This window comes from Saccopteryx bilineata, chromosome 4 (genome assembly GCF_036850765.1).
Source record: "Saccopteryx bilineata isolate mSacBil1 chromosome 4, mSacBil1_pri_phased_curated, whole genome shotgun sequence".
Taxonomy (NCBI): domain Eukaryota; kingdom Metazoa; phylum Chordata; class Mammalia; order Chiroptera; family Emballonuridae; genus Saccopteryx; species Saccopteryx bilineata.
The window spans coordinates 174,091,461-174,104,319 of record NC_089493.1 but is presented as its reverse complement, the minus strand read 5'-3'; positions in this window follow the sequence as shown (position 1 = coordinate 174,104,319).

The window sequence follows — 12,859 nt, the reverse complement described above, 5'->3', positions numbered from 1 at the left end:
GAGTACTGCCCTGGGGACCAGCCTATGGGGTTTCTGGCTCTTAGACGGGGACACCTCCTCTGTCACCACCCATCCTGCATGGGGCTACAGAACTGGCAAGGGAGGATCCCTTGAAGAATTCTAGAAGAATTCAAACAGTCTGCATTCCTTCCTGCTAATAAAGACCTGCCCAGCTTTTATCTGCTCGTCCAATGATTGCCATTATTATATAGATCTTTAGTAGTCAGATTTCTCTGGAGAAACAGATGAATAGGATGTAATATATATAAAGGGAATGTGTATGGAGAGAGAGAGAGAGAGAGAGCATGCGAGTGAGATTATTTTAAGAAACCGCCCCATGTGACTGTGGAAGTCGCCAATTCCAAAATCTGAAGGCCGGCCAGCAGGAGGAAGATCCAGGTCAGAGTTGATGTTGTCGTTTGAGTCTGAAGGCCATCTGGAGAGAGAGCTCCTGGTCCCCTGGGGGAGGTCAGTCTTTTTCTCTTCAGGCCTGGGACTGCTTGCATGAGGCCCACCCAGTATGGAGGGTAATCTGCTTTACTGGGTCCACTGAAATCAATGTGATCCAAACCTAAAAAATAACCTTTAGAGCAATACCTAGATGTGTCTAACCAAACATCCAGGTGCTGTGGTCTAGCCAAGTTGGCACATGGAACTAACCATCACAATATATGAACATATAATATGTAGAATAGCACAACTAATATTTACTGACCGTTTATTATGGGCCAGGCAATATAATCTCATTGAATGATTTCTAATACTAATTACAGTACAGTGCCTGACACATAGAGAGAGATACATGCTCGTTTCACATTTCAAAGATAATTTGGAGTACAGGTGACGAAGGAGGGTTTTGGCATTGGGCCGACCTGAGTTCAAGTTCTAATGCTGCTAGTATCTGATTTGAGTAAATTATCTAATCTTTCCAAGTCTCTTTCCTCATCTGTAAAACAGAATGAAAAACAGTGCTTACCTCATCAACAGAGGTAAGCAGGACCTTGATAAAGATCTACTGACAAAATGAGTGTTAAAGGAACCTATCAGGCTATGAGATTAAAGGACAGAATTTACCTGAAGACCCTCACACAGTCCCTGGCATGTGGTGAGAACCCGGTGAATTTAGCTGCTTCTCCTATGATTATTTTTCCTCTTGACATCTGCAGGCAGAGTCACTCCTGGCAGCCGCCGGGACCCATCTAACAAGATTCGGTAAGATGTGGCTTCCAGGAAGGTCTTGCTTCTAAAGGACGGGACAGGACAGAAATCTCTTGCCTGATTGAGAGGCTGGTTTTTCTTACTTCCTTGGCATTGTCCTCAGGGCTGCCACGTCCCTGCTGTTCCCAGAACTCCTTTTTCAACGTTCTGGCCCTGACGGGGCTTGGCAGGGAGCCTTCTCTAAAAAACCAGGTAATGTGGTCTGGAGCTGGGTGAGCTCCCCACGTCTCTGCCAGTGCACCCTGCTCCCCATCTGCTGGCCTGACATCACTCCTATCACACAGAGATTGATTTACTGCTTCTTGATGAGAAATAGCTGCCTTCTCCTCCTGGGGGTGATGACCTCCCTATAAACACTGTATCAATTAGTCTAATCATTCTCATTTATTCTAAAACAAATTGCACTATTTATACTTGGTGTTTAAGAACACCAGGATTGCCACACAAACCAGCATTGTGTTAGTTAATCAATTCTTCATTCAATAAGACATTGTCATGTACTAAAGGCTAGAATCCCAGTTCCGACATTTAGCAGCTATGTGACCTAGGTCAAGTTTTATCACTCTCTCATACCTTAGTTTGTTCATCTGTAGAATGAGAACAATATTAAAATCCACATTTGAGTGAGTTAATGTATGTAAAGCATGACAGAACATTCAACACTTCAGTGTTGAATAAATAGTAGCTATTACTATTATTATTAATATATTACTACTGCTGCTTCTTCCTTTATGTTAGCCAGAGACTCCATTGGGCATTGGGGAAACAGCAGTGAACACAGTCTGTCCCTGCCTTTGTGATGTTTATATACTTGTGAGCAGGGAGAAAAATAATTAACAGGTAAAATAAAAAAAAATACCACAGACGTGATTAAAAATTGTGATGAGTGTTCTGAAGCTGTTCAATAGGGTGCTTCGAGGGAAACACATGCAGTGGGCTGGGGGAGGACTTAGAGGGACAGGCCATGGAAGACGTCCGTCACTGAGCTGTTGATATGTAGGCTGATCTCTGAAGGCTGAGAACAAGAAGGAAGGAAGGAAGGAAGGAAGGAAGGAAGGAAGGAAGGAAGGAAGGAAGGAAGGAAGGATAGAAATGTATGAAAACCTTGAGGCAGAAAGAACTTGGCCTGTTCATGAGAATGAGGAAGGCCCCTGTGGCAGGCGTAGGAAGAGGGGAATAGTAGCAGCTAGCAGCTAACACTTACAAACCACTCTCTTGAGGTCAGATTCTCTTCTGGTCACTTTGTGTCTGTCTCTTCATGCAGGTTTTGTGCCTGCTCTTGGAGGAGGCGTTGGGGATGATCACGACCATTCACACACCTCCCTCGAAGCACAACCTCTTAGCTTGACAGTTCAGATGCTTCCAAATAGAGTTCCAACATAATATTTCCTTTTCAAATTTTGCTGTACACCTTGAAAATAATTTTTATTTCTATAAGTAATGTATGAATCTATTTTCCTCCTGAAGACTGAAAACAATACAGGGAAGTTTAAAGTTCCTGTTTACCACTGCCCCCTTCCCCTTCTCCATCTCAGGCGCTTACCCAAAGGTAAAACTACTACAGTCAATTTGCTGTCAGTACTCCAAGCATCAGTAGACTATGTATACATCTGAAGAGTGTATAAAACTATAGGAAAGCTATAGAATCACTTTTATTTATTTAATAAACACACATCTTAGTGGTGACCAGAGGAGAAAGGAACTGAGGGATGGGTCACATGGATAAAGGGAGTCAACCATATGGTGATGCATGGCAACTGAACTTGTGGTGATGGTCGCTCTGTAATATAGACAGATGTCAAATTATAATGCTATGTACCTGAAACATATTTTGAAAAGTTAATACAAATATTTTATAGAAATAAAAAATAAACACATATCACTTTCTCCACAATCCATTGGCCAGAAACATCATGAAGCTCCACCTGACACAAGGGAGCATGCGTGGTGGGGATGGGATTATCATCTCCCCACGTGACCGGAGAGAGAGGAGGACTGTAAAGGGTGAGCCTTTAGAAGCTCCTCCCACAGATACTGATAAAAAAAATGTCTCTTGAGAAATTAATTTCTTGAAGGAAAAAGTGGAATCATTTAAAGAAAAAAAATTAATGCCAAGAATGGTGAGGGCATATGCTTCAGGCAAAAATAGAGGAGGTGGTGACTTCCCAGCCTGGACGAACTGTCACCCTGTGCTCCCACGGACCTTCCAGGTTTAATGACAAAGGCTGTGTAGGCACCTTCCTGCAGAGAGCTCCAAGCCCGCTGCTGCTAGGTGTCCCCCCACCCCAAGTTTTCCAGGAGGTCCAGCGGAGAGGGGTGCTGGCCTCATGTCCCCTCCCTCTCTGCTTAGAAGCCTCAGTTACCAGTCCCCTCCCTGAAGTCCTCTCCCGAGTAGTCCATACTAAGACTCCTCTACCTTAGCTCCCCAGTAATGGCCTCTTGCTCGTCACAATCAGTCCCCACACCTGGCTGACTCCTTCCCACCCACATCTCCCACGACTCCTGAAAATACGATCTGAAACCACGCTTCGGGCTGATGAGGTTCGCGTGTTCTTTTGGCAGGGTTCTGTTTTAAGTTCGGGAATGCAGCCAGAAAATGGAGCTGCTGTGGGGGGAAGGGAGAAAGAGTGGGAGGAGGAAGTCCTTGCTTCTCGCTCTCAATGCTTCATATTTCTTCTCATTCCTCATGTTTTAAAATAAAGGGTCACTCTGCCGCTTTGCAGGGACTGAAGGTGTGTGGATCAATGCGCGGATGTTCCAGTTCTCGCTGGCTCCAGACCCAGCGAGCTGCCACCAGCCTGAGCACGGGTCTTGGAGGGGAAGAAGCTCTGCTTACTAGGCTGAGGACCTAGACAAGTAAGTTTGGGGGGCCAAGGAGGATAATAGGTGAGGGTAGATAGGCATGAGCTGAGATTCTGGCCCTGGGCTGGTTCCCTATTATGTGCCAGAAACAAGTAACTTCTTACCACTTATTTCTGTGTTCCTTCCCCTGCTTTAGGAAGATTTGTGTGTTAATACAGAGCCCTAACTCAGAGGAGGTCAGAGGTAGAAAAGCCTCAGAAACCACTTCCAGCCCAATCCTTGCACAAAACAGGTGCATGGCATGGTTGTCTTCCATTGCTGCTGCTGTAACACAGTCCCACAAACTTAGTGGCTTGTTAAACAGCACAAATTAATCATCTCATGGCTCTGTAGCTTACAAGTCCGACACAGGCCTCGTTGGACTAAACTCAAGATGCCAACACAGCTGCATTTCTGTCCAGAGGCTGGTCTGCATTCCTTGGCTTGTGGCCCCTTTTTCCATCTTCCAAGGCAGCAGCGTGGGTTGAGTCCTTCTCACGTGGCATCACTCTGACCTCCTCACCTCCCTTTTCCACTTTTAAGGACCCCTGTGATCACATGGGGTCTAGTTCTGTGGGGATGGAGACTAGTTCATAAAGTGTTCAAGAAGAATGGGACGTTCAACAAGATGCCAACCTGCTTCCCCCAGATTGGTGCTGAAATCTGAAAACAACTGCCCCTCAGTCTGCTGGCCGAGCCACAAAGGCTTAAAACCAGCCGGACGGCAAAACAAAAGGCCCCTTCAACTGTTGGGGGAGAAGAGAAGGACCAAAAGCAATATTATCTTTCAATAGGCACTCCCTGTGGGGGAATGAGCTGTCCACAGAGCACAGCCTTCTCATAGCAGGGCAGGGAGGAACCGCCTTGTTCTTCACTAAAAAAGCCAAATTATAATCAGATATCACATCAGTGAGAACCGGGTCTACCTGAGATCAAATCAGAGCCACACTCATTGCCATGGCATTGGCTACATCTGTCCTAGCTCTGTGCGGGGGACTTTAGATTTATGCTGCAGGGGTTCCCAGGTCTGTTGGGAACCCTGGCTTCTTTACTGTGGGCTGGGGACCTAGACAAGATTATGAGCCAGTTCCTCTCCCCCAGGGGTCATAGGGTCATGCTCTCAACCCCCCCCCCCCCCCCACACACACACACAGAGCTAAGACAGTTCAGTGTATTGAGACAGAGGATGGTCCTTTAGGAGTTCTGAGTGTAGAAGACAAGAGAAGTGGTAACAAGTCAGTAGTTGTCCAGGTCTGATGCCAAATTCAAACTGGGGAAGAAATGAGAGACAGAAGGAAAAGAAGAGAAGAGTATCAGGGCCGAGCCGGGAGTCCTGGCGTGTGCAGGTTGGGAGAGGACGTTGTGGAGAGTTTCCCAGATATTAAAAGAATAGCTTGAAATGACCAGAATTAATCTTTCTCCCCTTTTAGCAAAGATGAGAATACAGCATTTATCCCCTCCAGCCCTCAGGGAATTTAAGCTTCTTATAGTTCCCAAAATAATGGCTGACAGCCCCCAAATGCATGTTCAAGTCCTAGAAGTACCCTAAAGTCAAGTACCAGGCTGCTTCTTCTGGTAAACCCTGGCCCTGGCAGCTGCCGCCTCTCACCCTGGGCCTGCGTCCCGCCTGTGCCAACCAGAGCCTTTTGGGAGCCAGTGTGGGAGCAAACTCCCATGACTCATGGCTGGGGAAGCTGTCAGGGTGAGGGGAGGCGGGGACACATGAGGGCACTAGAAGAGAAAAGAGAGGAAAGAGAAGGAAAGGGAAAGTGGAAGGGAAGAGGGAAAAGGGTGAGAACAGGCAAGAAGGAAGCAAGAGAGAGAAGGAGGAAGAAAATACAGGGAACAGTAACAGTAATAAATACTTTCCGAGTAGTGACCATTTCTTCAGTTGTATGAAGTCCCTACGATGCACAATCACCTTTAATCCTGAAAGTAACTGTATGGGGTGGTTTTTTCTATCGGGTCCTTTTTGTGGATAAAGGATAAAATATGAGGCATGAAGATTTTAACTTATCTAAGGACAAATGGTAGAAGTGGTGGATTTGAATGCAAAAGGTGGGGAAAGAGCTGGTGTGGTGGTTGGGATGGAAAGGCAAGGACCATGGGCAGGACAGAGGTAAGGTCTATAAGCATAACAATGCCAAGGTGTGGGGGACGGACAGCAGGTTCCTAGAAGCTAAAATCTGCTTCACAGGGATAATCGTTAAGCAGAGGCGAGAGCCCAGCCTACTCACCTGGGATCTTAGCATCAGCTCAAGAAGGCTCTTGGCTTGGGTGGGATTTTCTGACAGGTTGTACAGAGATTTTGCAGTGACACATGAGCCCAAGAGAAATACAATGCCATTGTTAGATATGGAGCCTTCCGTCTTCACACGACTCATACAGGAGCCACAAATATTATCCTATTCATTATGCCTAGGGACAAGGAAAACAAAAACAAAGAAAGGAAGTTATTGACATAAATACAAATGGTTTCTCTGTGTCTTAACATCCACAGGTCACTTTCACATCCATATGCCATGTGCTGTTCCCTATTGTAATAAAAAGGTTCAGAGAGAGGAAGTTCAATTAGTCGGAATCTGGAATCTAAACTTGGGTCATCAGATCTTTAGTTCTTTCCTGTGCACTGTATTCAAAGTCATGCTCAGGTTCCCTTAAATGCAATGACGTTTTTGTTTTGTTTTTTCAAATAAAATTCCCAGAATACAAAGTTCTATGGAAAAAGACCCTAACCTGTTTATTACACATGAAGAAAAGATTAATGCTAAGATCATTTTTAAAACCATACTGTAGCCATATGGGTAGCTCAGCTGGTTAGAACATTGTCCCAATATACCAAGTTTGCAGGTTCAATCCCTGGTCAGGAAGCACACAAGAATCAACCAGTGAATGCATAAATAAGTGGAACAATAAATCGATGTTTCTCTCTCTCTCTCTAAAAGCAATATAAAAAAGGAAATCATATTGCTTATGTCCTATGTCCCCTTAATAATTGTTTATAAAAGAGCTTATTTAAGACATTAAAAAAATTGGTTCCCAAAAAAGTAAAGCGTGTCTCTGTCCTCCCAGGAGCTAGTTAATAGAAACAAACAGTCGTGTTCTTGGAAATCTCTTGGATAAATAATTTTGTACATGCTGTTCCCTTTGCCCCACCTCACCTGGGGCTACACCCTTGTCGCTCTTTTGACTGGAACTTTGCAGGAGTCTTATCTTGTTCTCTGAATTCTGGTTGCCTTCCCTTCCCCCACTCCAGCTCCCACACCCTCAAGTCCTGTGTTTCTTTGTTTTTCTGAAGTTCATGCCGCCCTTCTTCTCTGGACCCGCACTCCACAGGGGCCAGGGGTGGTCTTTCTTTGTGAACCAGGCTGCCTGGTTCATAGTAGTTGCACAATAAATATTTGCTAGATGAATGTCTGCCCGGGTCACCAGCTGCTAAACCCAGACTGGCTGGCATTGTGACTGTGAGTTCTCTCTTCCTATTACTTGTCTCTTTTATTTATATACCTAGCACCAACCCTGGCACACAGAATGGAGCTCTGTAAACGCTTGCCCAAGGAATCAAGGAGTGAAAGTAATATTGAGACACTGTCTTACAGAACACAGCTTTCAGTAGAAACAGAATTTTTCCATCTTGTGAAGTAACACCGTTTCTCTTCTTATGTCTATGAGATGGTGGTGGGGGTGGTGGTGGGTGGGGGAGTAATTTACTATCTCTATACATGGGCATGTTTGTATGGTGCACCTCAAGACCACTGTTTCCTAAGGCTTCTGGCTGATTGACAGCATCACAATTGAGTGGCAGTAGTAATAATAGTGATGCTGAGCTGTTAGTGAACATTTACTCTAGTCCAGGTACTGTGCCAAGGGCTTTTATCTGCATTACTTTATTTAATTCCTACCACCATCCTGTGAGGAGGACTAGATATTGTCCTCATTCAATAGGGGAGGAAACTGAGGCACAAAGAGTTATGTACACAGGGTTTCAAGATGCCTGTGGCTGTGTGTGTGCGCGCGCGCGTGCGCGCTCACATCTCAGCTGCCCTGGGAGTGAGGGGAAGGGGCAAGATGGTGTGAAGTCTGGGAAGGCTATTGGGCAAGAGCCTGATAAATTATATTTCCACCTATATTTAGAGCAGTCACTCAGTTAGATATTTTATATATTGGGCTTCTGCAAAAGACTTCTTAGAGCAGGGGTCGGGAACCTATGGCTCGTGAGCCAGATGTGGCTCTTTTGATGGCTGCATCTGGCTCACAGACAAATCTTTAATAAAAAAATAGTAACATTAAAAATATAAAACATTCTCATGTGTTACAATCCATTCATTTCCTACCGCTCATGTTCATGGTTGCAGGTGGTTGGAGCCAATCACAGCTGTCCTCCGGGACGACACCAAATTTTTATTGGATAATGCGTAATGCACTGGTGATAGATATGTAAATTCCAAACTGCCCTCTTGATGTTCCGCTTATCTGTCAGACCTCACCCTTACTGGACTATTGACCCTGAGACAGAGGAATTCCAAAAACTGACAAGCCGCCCCAAGGAGGGGCTCCGGACATACTAGGATTTTTGATTCAATATATGTGGCGTTCATGGCTCTCTCAGCCAAAAAGGTTACCGACCCCTGGCTTAGAGGAATGGGGTTTTGTCTAGCTAAGAAAAAGGCTTATAGCCTGACCTATGGTGGCGCAGTGGATAAAGTGTCAACCTGTGTAAAGCCAGTACCCATGGCTAGGGCCACCACTATCAAAGCAGCCTGGCCCGTGCAGGTTCGCATTGGATTTGGACAGTCGGTAAAGAAACAACAGAGCCAAAAACTGATGAGCTATCTTCTTTAATCCTAGCTTGCATCCGGCAGGCAAGTAAAAACACACTGGGCTCCAAAACCCACTGTTGGGCAGATAAAATGTATTATGCTCACTTTGTTAAAGAGGCCATTGCCCAGGTGATATTAATGTGTGTTGGGGTGGGCTAAAGGCAGGGAGAATCCTTGTAGCCTGGGGCTTGGTTTTGGGATTAAGCCTTTCCTACCCTTTTTGATGTAGGGCGGTACAATCCAATCATGCCTCAGAGAAGTGACTTTGTATTAGAGACTTCCCTGTTTTGTATATTGGATTAAGAGTTTGGATTGCTACACTATAAAATGGGGACGAAGTGGGAGCTTGGGTTCTTGGTTCCTGAGACTAGTATTAGAAGTGAGAGCAGAGGAGAGCAGAGAAAGGCCACGTGGAGGAGGCCAGGAGAAGCAGCCAAGATGGTGGAGTGCTGAGTGAGATGCCAGTTTGTGTAGAGTTTGTATCTGGGATAAGGAAAGGAGATGGGGAACAGAGGTGAATAAGTCTGGTGAGCTAGAAACCTTTGATTCTAGGAAACTCGGATAAGTCAGTAGCTTTGTGAGCACTGAATGTGACTGGGTTTTGGAGCCCAGTGTGTATTTTTACTTGCCCGCCAGGTGCAAAGCTAGAATTAAAGACTATGGCCCACCAGTTTTTGTGTCCGCTGTTTCTTTGCCGACTGTCCGAATCCAATGCGAACCTGCATGGGCTGGCCTGCTGTGATGGTGGCCCTGGCCTTGGCTCCTGGCTTTACACCCACTCACATTCAGTGCTCACAAAGCTACTGACTTATCCGAGTTTCCTAGAATCAAAGGTTTCTAGCTCACCACCCTTATTCACCTCTGTTCCCCATCTCCTTCCTTCTTCCTGTACAAACTCTGCACAAACTGGCTTCTCACTCAACACTCCGCCATCTTGGCTGCTTCTCCTGGCCTCCTCCACGTGGCCTCTCTCTGCTCTGCTCTCTCCTCTAATATTAATCTCAGGAACCAAGAGCCCAAGCTCCCGTTCTGCCCCCATTTTATAGTGTAGAAATCAAAACCTTTAATCCAATATACAAAATAGGGAAGTCTCTAATACAAAGTCACTTATCTGAGGCATGATGGGATTATACCACCCCACATCAAAAAGGGTGGGAAAGGCTTAATCCCAAAACCAAGCCCCAGGCTACAAGGATTCTGCCTGCCCACAGCCCGCCCCAAACACACATTAATATCACTTGGGCGACAGCCCCCTCATGGGCAGCACCATCTTCAACAAAATGAGCATAATATATTTTATCTGCCCAACAACCTGGAAATGCTGAGGTTGCCTGTTTGAAACCCTGGGCTTGCCTGGTCAAGGCACATATGGGAGTTGATGCTTCCAGCTCCTCCCCCCTTCTCTCTCTCTGTCTCTCTCTCTCCTCTCTATCTCTCTCTTTCCCTCTCTCCTCTCTAAAAATGAATAAATAAAAATTAAAAAACTTAAAAAAAAAGAAAAAAGAAAAAGGCTTATAAATAAAAAGAAATTATATATTTTTGTTTCACAGGTAAGAAAACTAAGATTTCAGGGATGTGAAGTTGCAATTGGCATTAGTGACCAAGCCTGGTCCAAAAATCTCAACATCCCATAGTCTGAGAATCTATTTCCAGTGCCGTGTTACCGGATGCCCTAATGTCTCCATAACGACACTTGCATTTGGTACACTCATTGACCAAGACCTCTTTGTCCAGAACTTTTGTTTTCAGAGGTATATCCTGAGCAACACTGAGTAAACCAAACTACGTTAAGAAATATTTGTCTCGCAGGGTTGTGAAAGAGGAAAACAGGAAGGACGAGGCAGGGAGTGGAAAGAAAAGTTGGGGAATAGAACGAAGACCAGGGTGTGCATGGAGGTGGGCACAGGTGAAGATCTGCCAACATGGGCAGGCTTCTGGCCCTGCAATAAAAATGACAATAACAATAATGTTTTTTTTGCATGCCTAAGCTGGGACATGCTCGCAAAGCTAAATGCTTTAAATGCATCATCACTTTTAATGTTGAGGCCAATCAACTCCTTCTGTTTCCTTGGAGAGGAAGTGGAAGCTGACAGAGCTGGTAAACAGCTAAGAGAAATTCAACCAAGGCCTATCTGGCATCAGAGCGCATGAGCTGAACCCCCTAGCTACGCCGTGACAACTTCAAAGCTCCAGGCTCACAGGGATTCAGAGGTCTTCAGCAGCATCTCTTGGGACTGAGTTTGGCTTAGCGCTAAGGCCCCTGACCTCGACTCAGAAACTGTGGCAGGCTTGCATTCGATGTACCTTTATACGCTGGCTGAGCTGGTAGGGTGATTCAACCACCTCCTACTTAGATGATGCTGGAGTCACTGACCTGAGGACCAAGCCTTCTATTCCCTTAGAGACAAAATGTTGACTCCTGATGGCCATGTTTCAGTCAGTGACCAAGTAGGAAACAGTGGCTGAAAGTAATCCCTGCATGTATATAGCCCTTTGAGGTTTTCAAACCCGCTCCACCCTGTGTTTCGGCAAGGTCATCTGGGCAGATGTTAGAACACCCATTTGAAAGCTTGGATCAGAACAAAGAAAACATTTATGGAAGGTTACACGTATCTCAGAGGTGGCTGACCTGGGATTCAGCCCCTTGTCTTCTTAGGTAATTTTCTCTCTGCCAGGTACTGGAACACTGAAGGTACTAGAAGGGATGAGAAGTCTGAAGGGTAGGAGAGAAGTTCCACAGAGTGGCTCAGAGTGCACAGGGGAACCAGGCCACTGCTCGGTGGAGGGCACGGTGCTGGCTGGCTCCGCTCTTCCTGGGCTGGGTGGGGGCCCGGAGGAGCTGTGCCCAGAGGTATTTTTGTCTTGTTGCTTCAACCCAGGCAGCTCCACTTGGAATGATTTATGATGATTTGGATTTGTTTTGTAAACACAGCCCATACCGCTGGGAGGGAGTTACATTCCCAGGGTCTTCCTTCATGGGTGGGATTGCTCTAAAATTATCTTGCTGGTACAACAATGGAAGAGTTCTCAAGTTGTTGAACCTAGAACGTTAGCAAGGCGAGAGGCCTCAAAAGTTACCCAGCCTGGGTACCTCATTTGATAGTTGGTGAAACTGAGGCTTAGACAGCAGAAGCCAGTCACCTGAGGCAAATAGCCCGGTAGGCCCAGCATCTGGCCGGAACGCCTACATACCCTCAAATATTTCTTCTATTGGTTTCTATAGCCCTGAAGAGGGAACTGTGAGCACAGCAGATCTATGGAGCTTAGACTCTATTAGGAGAGATCGATTTTCAATAAATAGTTGAAAATATGCACAGAAGGATTAGAGGTAGTTTCAGGGCTTATAACAACAGGAGCAACCTGGTTGAGGGCTGAGTGATGACTGCCTCGAGGGCCTGAGGTTTAGATGGAGGCGTATTGGTCCGTGGAGCAGCAGGAGATACCTTGTCTGGACAGTGGGACCAGCGTGCACTTGTGACAGGTGGGGGAACAAGTTGGAGGCTCTGAACATTGGCCAATGCGGGAGCTGGGGACACGAGACAGGGCTGAGGACTGGGACAGGAGATCTGGTGGGTCTCGTGGGAGTTTAGTGCATATTCTAAACACAGTGGAGAGCTGTGGCAGTTTCCAGCAGCACACAGAGAAGGGATGAGGTTTGGGTCACTTTGTGAGCCAGAGCTCTCCGCTACACCGACGGGAAGGAGCTGGGGAGCACTTGATGTAGAGACTGGCCTCGTACCCTGTGCAAAGTGGCCTCCCTGCCTCAGCCTCCTCATTAGCGTATGCACAGCGGGGATAGGGGATACCAGCAATGACTTCTTTTAGGGCAGGTGGCAAGCACAAAGCTGGGCACAGGCTCATTAAAACCCTTGTGGTTTAAATTGGGACAAAAGCCATATAATGGTGTCCTTGCTGGTGTTCAAGGGACATAGTGAAACGGGCAAGGCCTGGATGGAGGAGAGGATGCCAAAGGGGCGAGG